The 13255-nt window shown below is 39.7% G+C and overlaps 1 pseudogene; it reads left to right on the top strand.

Annotated features, from left to right (window-relative positions):
* The first annotated feature begins 209 nt into the window (after nucleotides 1-209).
* The window catches only part of LOC141632531 (putative L-type lectin-domain containing receptor kinase S.5), a 177023-nt pseudogene continuing 163977 nt past the window's right edge, over nucleotides 210-13255 (top strand).

Raw genomic sequence — 13255 nt, forward strand, 5'->3', positions numbered from 1 at the left:
ACTTGCCTATAAAGTACGTCTATCAATGAACGACGCGGTAGCAAGATGCCAAATTGTCTTGAAGATGATGTATTATTAAGTGGTTGAATGTTGTAAAAAAAAAAAAAAAGAAAATTAAGTGGTTGAATGAGTCATTATGTCCGGATCAGTTGTTTAAGTATGACGGAGTATTAATCCTGAAATTGACCGCACTAAACTACATACTCCTTCATGACTTCCTCTGTTCATTACATACACATACATATACTGATGACAAAATTCCTACGCACATTTTGCTAATTAGCTAGCGTTGACTGCAAAACCGATGACTTTGCCATGGACAAGATACATTTCTCCAATTTTCTCCCTTATTATTTTCTCCGCTGCAATAGTATCCACCATAACGGCGGAGAAAACAAAATACTCAAATTATACGTTTGGATTTCCCTTCGACCAAACTTACTATAACCATTTTACGGTTGAGTACCCGGCAATGATAAGCAATGGGGTCATAAAATTAACCCCCGACTCGGCAGGAAACTATTCTTTAGTGAATCGGTCTGGTCGAGCCGTTTTAAGAGAACCTTTCCTATTATGGAAAGGTTCGAAAGTTGCTTCTTTCAACACGACTTTCGTAGTAAACATCTACCGCATCAACAACCCCGACAACACTTCTATAACCCTGGGAGAAGACATAGCTTTCGTTATCTCCCATGACCTTGATGTACCTCCGGCGAGCTACGGTGAGTTTCTCGGGCTCTGTAACGCCACGACTGATGGTAATGTGTCTAAGTTTCTCGCGATTGAGCTCGATTCGTACAAAAATGGAGAATTCGATTCGGATTCGAACCATATCGGACTCCATATCAACTCGATTAAGTCGAATAAAACAATGTCACTTTCAGAATTCAACATCACGCTTGTGCCGCTGGGGACGGGTTTTCACAAGGTGTGGATAAATTACAACGGTGGAGAAAGAAAGCAGCTCACGGTGTACATCACTGATATCGCCGATGATACGCAGCGACAATTATGCCTCAAACGCCGGTAATAAACGTGTCAGGCATCGATTTAAGCAAAATCGTGAACCAGAAGTCGTACTTCGGTTTTTAGGCGTCCACGGGCGGTTCGACAGCGGAGCTTCACTGTGTATTGAGCTGGAATCTCACCGTGGAAGTAATCGGAAACCGTAACGCCACTGTGAGCACCGCCGTGTACGTCGGCCTTGGAGTTGCTGCGGGGGTTCTTGTGTTGATAATAGGGATGGTGAGCGGGTGGTATTGGAAGAGGGGAAAATACGCGTCCCAATCTGACCCGAATATATTAGGGGCATTAAAGAGTCTACCGGGTCAGCCTAGGGAATTCGAATATAAAGATTTGATAAAGGCGACGAATAATTTTGATGAGAAGCATAAGTTAGGACGAGGAGGATATGGGACGGTGTATAAGGCGTTCTGTAACAGATTTTCGGTTACACTGGCCACGTCAGCAGAACAAGAGCTGGCAGTTAGTTTTTCTAATAACCTTTCCCTCCCAAGTTTGTATATAAGCAACCGTTTACTTGTCATAGAATCTCAGCTTACATTTTTACACAAATATTTCTCATAAATTCTCTGTAATTTTTTACATAGAACATTGATTAATTACTCTTGTAATCTTGTTCTTGAAGCTAATACAAATCAATCTTTCAATCGAATTCTTTCCTTCAATTTAGGGTTCCTTTGATTGATTCACTGTTTGTAATACATTCTCGGATTCATTTCCCTAAGTGTATTACAAATTGTATCAGACACTCTTTTCTGGGCTCTAAATATCATCCGCCATTACAGTACCATTGTGAAGCTTCCGCCATTGTTATGTTTTGGTTCAGAGTTTGCAAATAACCACCATTAAAGTCCACCTTTGAAGTTGGCTAAACTTACGATTGCTCAATTACAAGCACAAATGGAGGAACGCATGAATGTAATCGAGGAGTCCATGGGGTTAATAAAGGAATAGAATCAACGAATCGAGCAATTACTTCAGGCGCTCCAGACTAATCAAGTTAATCATCAAATCAATGAAGAGCTTGGGAATCGGGAAGGTATAATTCATCCAAACCCTCGTAATTTAGGTTTCGGAAAATTCACGTGGTACCCTCAAAGTTTGTCATTTTGCACGTGGTACCCAACTTTTTAAGTTTGTGCACATGTTATCCTTGAGATTTGATTTTGAAGCACAACGTACCCTTTTTATCGTTTTTAAAATTTTCAATTGAGCATAAATCATAGACCAAAAATCGGAATTGACTAATTTTTTTTTTTCAAATTGATTACCTCTTCGCGATCTATAGATTGATAAAATGAAAATTGTCATTCGGAAATTTAAGATCGAAAATATGGTTGATTTGAGATTTTCGTTTAAAAAAACGCTATAAAATGTCAGTCGACAATTTTTTTTCTCAAATCGTAGTTTATGAGGAGATAATCAGTTTAGGAAAAAAATTGTTCGATTCTGAATTCCGGTCTAGGAGTTATGCGCAATTGAATTTTTTTATAGCGACAAAAAGGGCATGTTGTACATGAAAATCAAACATGGAGGGTATCATGTACATAAACTTAAAAAGTTGGGTACCACGTGCAAAATGACAAAGTTCAAGGATACCACGTGAATTTTCCGTTTAGGTTTTAACCCTAAAATTAAATTTCCCCAATTTGATGGTAGTAATGCTAGATTATGGGTCAAGAAATGCAATAGATACTTTGAATTGTGCAAAATCCCTAACAATAAGAAGACAGATTTAGCTTCTTTGTATGTGGTTGGAAATGCAGAATCTTGGGTTCATAGCTACATGTCAGTTAGGGAAAATATAGATTGGAATGATTTTACCATGGATTTGTGTATTAGATTCAAAGAAGCAATTGATAGTAATGTTGTTGAGAAATTTAACAAACTGTCTCCAGTAGGATCCCTAGAAGACTATCTTGATGCTTTGGAACACCTAAAGGGATTGATGTTACAGAGAAATAGACTGTTTTTTTTTTGGTAAAATGTGAGCTTTATATTAATCATCGCATAAAAACTTACAAAACAGTTTCAATATTTTTGCAAACTAATTCCAGCAATTAGCATCAGAACTACATAGCATGAATGCCTATGCTACCTAGCCACTGTCTATCTCGCACTTGCACAATATCATTTAACTTCTGCTTTACTCTTTCCTGGACCTGCTTCTGAATTGATTTGATCACCTGAGCAGGCCATCTGAGTTTAAACTCCAGCCTGCAAGAATTCCTTTCCAACCAAATGGCATACCAACACATTATTCTTGTTAAACTGATTACTTTATACTGCAGCTTTGAGCAACATCTTGGACTAACAGTCAGCTTCTTCTGCAGCCAAGCTTCCAGTCCTGCAATAACTAGCTGACTATACATACAATCTGTAAATAAGTGACAATGAGTCTCAGGTCTCCATTCACACAAGACACAATTATCATTCACAGTAATCCCCATCTGAAGTAACTTCACTCTTGTGTTCAATGCTTTCCTGTATATCAGCCAAACAATGAATGCCTGTTTGGGCATATTCCAACCATTCCACACATCTTTATACCAATGGACATGGGTGTGTGAAACCTGCAACCATTGATAACCAGCTCCAACAGAGTAACCTTTAGGGTCATCTACCCAATGATTCCCTTGAAATCCACCAGAAAGAATCCCACGAACTTTACAAATATTCCTCCAATTCTAGTTGGAATCAAGAGGAGGTTGATAACTATCCCAGTCAGCCCCTTTCATATAAACATGATCAATCCATAAGATCCAGAGCTTATCAGCTTTAGTGTAAATCCAATTTACTAACTTGCTAACAGTGGCCACATTCCACACCCCAGCTTCTTTGATATCCAGACCCCCATCTCTTTTGCTGCAACAGACATCACGCCAAGCCACAAGGGGAGCCCTGTGGTATTCAGTGTCCCCATTCTATAAGTAATTCCTGCAAATTGCCTCAATTCTCTTAATCACTCCTTTTGGGATCAAGAAAATGGAAGCCCAGTAGTTAATCAAGACCAGCCTCCCTGCATAACTCAATTTCCTGGCGCCAATACCCCTAACTCTTGAAACAATCTTGTCAATCAACACATTACAATCACTCCTAGTTAATCTCCCAGCTTGGATAGGGATACCCAGGTATTTGAAAGGGAGCATTCCTTCAGCAAAACCAGAAATCTCAGTGATATCTTGCTTCAGACTAGGTACCACTCCATTAAAGACCACCTCAGGCTTAGCTGCATTGACTCTAAGCCCAGAGGTAGTAGAGAAAGTAGCCAGAGCCCTTAGCATAAGCATTATAGATTGGACATCACCTTTACAAAACATCAAAAGGTCATCAGCAAATAACAAGTGAGCCAGCTTAAGACTCTTGCAAAGTGGATGATACCTAAAGAACCACTTTTCAGTTGCATACTCCAACACCCTAGAAAGATACTCCATGCAAATACAAAAAAGAAGAGGGGAAATAGGGTCCCCTTACCTCAACCCTCTACTTCCTTTAAAATAACCAAACTGTGCCCCATTAAGATTAAGGGAATAAGAGGTAGTCGAGATACAAGTCATCACCATATGCCTAAACTTAACAGGGAAATTCAAAGCAACCAACATCTGCTCCACAAAAGACCACTCAATAGAATCATAGGCTTTTTGCAAATCTAACTTGAACATACACTTAGGAGAAGCCATTCCTCTAGAATAAAGTCTCACTAGGTCCTGACAAATGAGGATATTTTTAAGAATACTCATGCCCTTAACAAATGCACCTTGATTTCTACTGATAATGCCAGGCAGAACTAAGGCGAATCTAGAGCAAAGGATCTTTGAAATTGATTTATAAATAACATTACAACATGAGATGGGTCTGAAATGCTTTACACTTGTTGGTCTATCCACATTAGGGATCAGAGTGATCATTGTGGCATTAATCTGAGTCAACAACTGTCCAATGTCAAAAAATTTAGTAATAGCTGCACAGACCTCTTCACCCACAATGTCCCAAGCATCCCTATAAAATTGGCTATTAAAGCCATCAGATCCAGGGGATTTTCTCTTAGGAATACAGAAAATGCTATGCTTAATTTCCTCAGCTGTAACTGGTCTATTCAGTATATCCCAACGATCAGCAGTACAACAAGGACCCCTTCTTACCACAAACTGGTTGACCTGATCTGTTGCAGTAGTAGTTCCCAACAGGTCCTGATAATAATGTAAGAAAGCACTCTATATATATCATCACCCAAAATACATTGCTTCCCATGCATATCCTCTATTTGCAACACCTTGTTCATCATAGTCCTCTTCTTAATAGCATGATGGAAATAAGACATCTTCAGATCACCTTCAATGGACCACTGAATTTTAGCTTTCTGAGTCAAGAAACTGTCCCTAGCAGAGATTAGCTCCTTTAACTCAGCAGATAATTCCAGTTCCTGCTGAATAAGATCAGTATTCTCTAGCTCGTACACAATTTGTTTCTGAATGCTTTCCAATAAAGAACTGGCAATACTAGTACTGTTTTCTATATCAGAAAAATAGGACCTGTTCAACCCCTTGAGCACAGGTTTTAGAGCTTTTAACTTTTTAATGAGGATACACATCTTAGTCCCATTGTATGACTGACCCCAAACAGAAACAACATCCCTAAAAAAAGAGTCAACTTTACCCCACATATTAAAATACTTAAAGCTCCTCCTCCCACCAATCTCTATTTCCCTATCCACTACAGTACATGAACAGTGGTCAAACATACCTTCAGGGTGGAAATGAGCCACATAATCACCATACAGATCCATCCATTCCTGATTCCCCATAACCCTATCAAGCCTGCTATAGACCCTATCAACAGGTGCTTGTTTATTAGACCAAGTATATAGGGCACCAGTAGCCTGAATATCCTCCATGCCACATAAAGATACACACTCCTGAAAAAACTCCATCTCTGCTTCAGTTGTATTACCACCCAATCTTTCAATAGGGGATAATACTGCATTAAAATCACCCATCCATAACCAGGGATCATTACAGGTAAGAGCATTCACCTTTAAAAAATCCCAAAGAGCAGTTCTATCATGTAGATCATTAAAAGCATATATCATAGTTAAGTAAAACTTCTTATTATCAATTTTTGAAGACACCAACATATGAATGTGTTAAGGGCCATAAGATAAGAATTGAATATCAAACCAGTTAGGCTTCCAAAACACCCATATTCTCCCCCCTTATGCTTACTACAATTAGTAGAAATACTCCAACCTTCACATATAGAGGTATCTTTTTTAAGTAAATTGCTAGGTTTAAGCTTAGTTTCCAACAATCCAAATAACCCTACTCCTTGATTATGCATAAACCACTTTACCACTTTCTGTTTATTCAGGTCATTGAGACCTCTAACATTCCAAAAGCCCAAGCTATGCATTAGGAACAGTTGGGGGGTCCTTTCCACTTTTAGTCACACTACCCCCAGGCGTTGTTGAATGAATAAGTGCATCCTTGAAAGTATAAGGGCTAAATTTACTAGATAGTCTCACACCCTCTATACCCTCCTGTCTAGTCATCCTCATTATAAGCTTTGCTGGGATAGCTCTTACAGGAGTTGCCTTGACCTGTGATAGAGGAGGAAAGACAGTAGGAGTAATGATTAATGGTGAAGGTATAAGCTCCCTACTAACAGGCTGAGGATTCTGTTTAGGCCTCCAGACTTTCCCCTGTTGTGACATAGTAGGAGTCTATTGCTTCTTTCTCCCCTCAGTCCTCCCTGGTTTCCTACAGTGAGCATCATCATGACCCACCCCTTTGCAACTAGTACAAGAGACAGGTCTCCACTCATATTCAACAGAGACACACACCACAGACCCATTTTCGTCCACAAACTTCACTTTGTCAGGCAAAGCTTGGTCCATTTTCAGTTCAACCAAAACACGAGCATAGGTTAGTCTGACTTTGTCAAACGTGTCCTTATCAGTTTGGACAAACTTTCCAACCAAACCTGCAATCGATGGCAAACATTTACCCCAGAATTTTAAGGGAATGCCTGTCAACTTGACCCATACAGGTACAATATCCACTTTTTCCTTGACTAACTCCATATCCACAGACCAGGGTTTTAAACAACTGGCTTATTATCAAACAGGTAATAACCAACATTCAATAACGCCTCCCTGCTTGCAGGCTTCTGAAATCTCACAATAAACAGACCATTATCCAGAAACGACACTCTATCAATGCCAAACTCCTCCCATACACGATATATGTAACCTTCTATAACCTCCCAAGGAGGGTTAGCACCCATAATATACAAACTATAGCATTAGTCCAGAATTCTACCTCAGATTTTATGTCCTCAGGTGTGAAATGAAGCAAACCAGAGAGATCCTCCTCTTCCTCTATTGTAGACAAAACTGGGATGCTCTTTCCGCCCTTTCGTAGAACCCATCCTTCATCATCCTGCACATCTTGCTCATCATTCATGTCCAGTACAGGAATGCTATTCATCTCCCTAAGAGACCTTGTTTTATGGGCATCCTCTGTAACTGGTCCTCGAAAGGTTCCACCTTTTCTACTGCTGTTGGAGCTAGAAGCATGATTAGGATTAAGTAATGTAGTTTTAGGATTATTTTGTGGATTTTTGGTAGCTGATATCAATGGCAAATAACGGTTTGGTGTAAATTTCATGACGGCCATGCTGAAACCTAGGTGAATCTATTTTTAGAGCTTTTTCTCTCTTCATTTTCTCTCTCTATAATATTATTTCCTTCATCTTTTTGTTGAGAAATAGACTGTTACCTGATCCATATTTCTTGGATAGCTTTGTGGGAGGGTTGAAAACTACTGTCAAACCCTTTGTCAAGGCATTTAAACCAGGTTCACTGACTGAAGTAGTGGAATATGCTAGGCTACAAGAAGAGACCATAGCTGCCACTAAATCTGTGAATAAACCAATTCTTGAAAAACCCCAAATGAGACCTAATTACACACATTTTCAACCTTACAATAGACCCGATAATTCATCATACCAGAAATATGACAACAAAAACACACCAACAGTTCAAAATTTTCAAAGAAATAACACAAATTCTGCTCCTTTCAAGCCAAATGGCAGAAATAGACCACCCTTACCTGTGGATGTGGAGGAGAGAAGGAGGAAAAATCTGTGCTTTTATTGTGATGAGCAGTTTACACCTAGTCATAAGTGTAAGGGGCAAATGTATAAGATTCAGATTGTTCCCCTAGATAATGAGGATGAAGGATATGCTTGGTGTGAAGATACCTTGATGGAACCAGATGATGATGAAGTAGAGGAAGGAACTGAATTACATGGAATTGTAGGAGAAATAGAGGAGAAGGTGTTGGAGGAGCAACCTCTGATTTCCTTCAGTGCTATGGCAGGAAATAATTCTTTTCAAACTATGAGAGTCACAGGAAAGGTTAGGACACAATTAGTCCATATTTTGATTGACTTAGGAAGTACTCATAACTTCTTGGATGAGGAAGTAGCTAGAAGATTAGGCTGTAGAACCACTAATACCTATCCTCTACAAGTTTCTGTAGCAAATGGAGACACCATCATTACCACCAAGACTTGTAAAGTCTTTAAATGACAACTTTTGGGAAATGAGTTCAGTGCTGATGTGATGATTGTACCCTTAGGGGGCTGTGAAATGGTACTTGGCATACAGTGGCTAGCCTCACTTGGCCTTGTGAGTTGGGACTTCCATCAGCTAAGAATGAAGTTTAAGTATAAGAGCAAGAGAGTGGTGCTGAGGGGTATATAGAAGGGAGAGTTACAGTGGGTGAATGGTAAGAAGATATTCAAAGGGAGCAGTAAAGGACATCTATTTTCTATAAGTGTAAACACTCCTACTGTGCCAAGGGATACTGAAGCAAAATAGGAGATTCCCAGAGCCATTGGGCTTGTGTTACAAGACTACAAAGACATATTTGAAGAACCTAAGTTACTACCTCCACACAGGAACCATGATCACAAGATACACCTTGCTCCTGGTGATGAGTCATATTTATATACATTTATATGCCTCCCCTTAGTTACTTTTGATACGGTTTTCGTACTAAATTACGTATTTATATGCCATTTATATTAGAATGTTGTTGTAACACCCCCATATACCAAGGTGTCTTACCAAGGACCACCCCAATATATAAAGGTGATACCATCTCGGTTACCCGAGGTAAGTTTATCAAAAGGGACCATCAAAGAAAAATTAAATGACTGTAAAGTTAACTTATTACATTGTCTCAAAACTGTAAACCAAAGTATAAAGAATGTAAACCAAATACAACTCAAAAGTATCTAAGGACTCATGACAGCGGAAGCTAAAACTCTAGGTGATGACATCCCCTCCTTGATCCCCAGCTAACATGAAATCATCACCTGTCAATATCTGCTCACCATTCCTGAATGGATCACCACAGTTTTAGAAAACATAAACGGGTCAGTTCACTAAATAATCAAGATAAGAAATATAGCAAACAACATCCAAGTCAATCCACACATATTCCTCCAAACTCCATCAGTATCCAGTAACCGACTACACACTCAGCCAGATTACCCATCGCAACAGGTATTCCTCACCGCCAGTGGGGGACCGCAGCCTTTCCCACCTAAGCCCCATTCATCGCAACGATAAATAACTCATATCCATTAATGCGCACATCCCCCTTGTGATGGGAACCACAAGGGGCAAATTAAGGGCGTGAAGCCATTCCCGAAGATGACCCCACTCAGTCGAGGACGCACCTCGAGAACCACAGACAAACAAACAACCAAGCTAACATCCAAGAATGACAATTTCAATAACAATACTAATAATGCCAGTACAACAATCAACATCGTCTTAAGTCAATTAAACAGGCAACTGAGTAGGGAAACCCTACCTTATTACGGATCCGAATCACAAGCAAACATCGGAAGCTAGAATTGTTCCTCTACGAATCCTTCACCTAACAATAACACAACAATACTATATCACAATCATACCAATCTAACTTTTTTCCCAATCTAAACCACTAGGGCAAAACCCTAAAAGACTACATAACCAACTGACAAAGCACTAATGACTTACCGACGAAACTGATATGGAAGAGACGAAAGAAAGACTCACGAACGATAAACTTTCCTTGAGAGTGATTAGGGTGATTAGAGAAGTGAAGAATGTAGTTTAGGTTTTGATAAAATGAATAGTAACTGTTAAACGAAGTTTATATAATCTCTAATCACCTTAAATCAAACCGCAAAAATTAATCCCGTCAGACCGGCTACTAGGTCGAGTACCTGGGGTACTTGGACGAGTACGCCTTACTCGGTCGAGTATCTCACTACTCGGCTGTGTGTTCCTGGATTGTAAACTGACCAGAAAACACACGACACCCTACTCGGCCGAGTTAACCCTATTCAGCCAAGTAAACTCGACTCAGAAAACCGTGGTATTACAGTTGTTACTTCCTGTATTTGGTGTTTAATGCAGAAATGATGAATTTGTGGAGTAAAAGAATGAAATGTAGCACCGCAGAGATGGCATGAAGGAATACACGAAGCAAGGCATGGAAATCTAGAAGAATACAGGAAGAGAATTGAAGAAGATTAGACGAAGAAAAGTGCTAAACAAAGGAGTACTCGACCGAGTCCTCTTAGACTCGATCGAGTGGTGGTGTACTCAATCGAGTACGCACAAACTTGATCGAGTATTGTAGACACCTCGTTTCTGCACCTCCTGCCAACCACCCAGTGATGATTGTGCCGCATGTTTAATCACGCGGAGCAATTTATGACATTTCGTAAGTTCGTCAACACATGATAGGTCAAACAGTCGAGTCATCCTCATGGTCATCATCTACACACTGATACGGTTGTTTTGGCAGTAATTAGAGTACATTTGGAGTCCGGGTCAAAAACGGCTTCCATTTTCTAAAACCGTCTTAAAATCGAGTCGGAATATTCTAGATTTTTCTGGAGTATTATTCCTAAATTTTATCTTCTACCACGGAAATATCTTCCTTGCGGAATAAGGAAGCTTACATCTTCCCTAATTCCAAATAAAAACAGCGGAAATCTTTCTTGCTGAGGAGGAAACCATCCAAGAGAAAACGCAGCAGGAGCTGCGCCTCTTGGAAAGGTCGCAGTTCCTGCTGCGTCTCTTCCTGGGCTGGTTTTTTCCCAGTTTCCAGATTTCTTTCCTAATCCTACTTTTTCCTAAATTCCTCCACGTGATTAGTATAAATAGAGGCCTCCGCCTCACATATTTCTCACGCGAGTGTCCGCCCTTCTCTTCTCCCTTTGCATTATATAACCGCGCTCTTGCTTTTCGACGTCTACGTGCTTGTTCTACGTGACCACGTAAGCTCAGATCATTCTGAGTACCAGTCACATTTTCATAGACGACCAATTTGACATTTTGACCAACTCCACTCAATCAATCTAATCAATTTGTTTTAAATCCTTTTTTAAGGGCACTTTCTTTCATACATCGAGTCGAGCAATCACTAACGACAACTTAGTCAATCTCGTTTCGTCAAACATGGAAGTCCGAGGGTGTAAATTCCAATTTTATTTCCGTATTATAGTTTTTGTAAGAATTTATGTCATTAGTATGCTCAAAACCGTTTTCAAAGTCACGTTTTAAAACTTTTTTGACAAAACAGCAGCGAAAGACCGTCGAGAAGAAACGCACCAGTAGGTGCGCCTTCTGGAATAGTCGCAACATCTGCTGCGCCTCTTCCAGAGGCTGCTTGTCTGCTGCTGCTGCTCTTCTTCTTCTTCCTCGAGTATCTGCTTTCTCCCTTTCTTTCGTTTTCTTTTCTATTTTCTTCAAATTCTAAAATTTTCAATTCTTTTACTTATTTTTTTTTACTAATCCTCTTCGACCTAAATCCCTTATAGTTCAATATTTGCGGGTTTTCGTCACTAATTGAAACCCGGATTTCAAAATATTCGATTTCTCCATATCGAGTCCTTTGAATTCGTCTTTGTACATGTTGTTAGTTTGTTTTCCAGTTTTGTTAACCTTAACTTCGTTTTCGTTTGTTTTGTAGTCCAAGTTCTCATCTTTTGCAATTCCGACATCGTAAATAACCATAACTCGTATACCTTCGTTTTAATTTGTTTTCTTTCACTTTATGACGATCTTAGATGCATGTAATCGGATTAAATCACTTCTACTCGAGCCGTATGATAATAATCAAAGTAAACAACCAACGAGCATTAACTAACCACTGGTTTGACTTTCACAGTCAGAGCCCAGCTCTAGAACAGCCGTAACAGGTGAAGCGCCTCTTCGAGAGGACACACCAGTTGCAGCGCCTGTTCTGGGCTGGCTTCTGACTCTGAGCACTACTCGTTTAGACGTAGGGTTTCTATTTAAGTTTTTAATAACCCATTATTGGTATTATCACTTATAATCCGGCATATTCTCGTGTTTTAATATCTTCTTTTATTTTATTTTTATTTCTTTATTTCTTTTTTTTTTCTTTTCAAATCCTTTTCGAGCATATTTATGACGTAAATTCAAATTATCCATTGTAATTCAAATGATCCATTATAACTTCGACCCAATTAATTGCTAAATTATTTGTTCACCGACTTAGTCTAATTCTCACATGCTAGGTTTAAAACGTGGATGTTGCATTGCATGCATACAACTGACGACATATCGAGTATAAACAACTTCCCTGATCATTAGTAGAGGCCGCTATCGAGGTGGGCGGGATTAGGTGTTCAAATAAACGAGCTTCCTAATACGTACCCTCACCCCTTACTCAGATATCTATGAGCATGCGTGTTCATTGGCATCGCGAGAGTCATTCTAGACATAGAATGCTAAGGGTAATGAATTTCTTAATGTTCATGTCACTACTTTGTGTCTTGAGATAACATGAAATATTCGAACAGTTCCAATTTTCCATAAAAATTGGTGGCGACTCCACAAATGCAGGCTTGTCAAACCTTTCACCGGTTTCAATGCCTTACAAATTGGTAACGGCCCATGACGTGCTTTGGCCTCGCACCGCAGTTCCGTGGGAGAAGTGTCGCCGCCTCGAAACCAACGCGCGGGTGCGCGCGGCGCCAATGGCCGTGTCCACAGTTTGGCCCCCGCGCTGGGGATGATACACTTAGACTTAGTATAGTGTTACCTAGGGTAAAACTTTAAGAAGGTTAGGGAATAGTTTATATGAGACAGTTGTCAGTTTTCATTACTCGACCTTCTTAGGTCGTTTTAGCCAGCCTT

The sequence above is a fragment of the Silene latifolia genome, chromosome Y (genome assembly GCF_048544455.1).
Source record: "Silene latifolia isolate original U9 population chromosome Y, ASM4854445v1, whole genome shotgun sequence".
Classification (NCBI taxonomy): Eukaryota; Viridiplantae; Streptophyta; class Magnoliopsida; order Caryophyllales; family Caryophyllaceae; genus Silene; species Silene latifolia.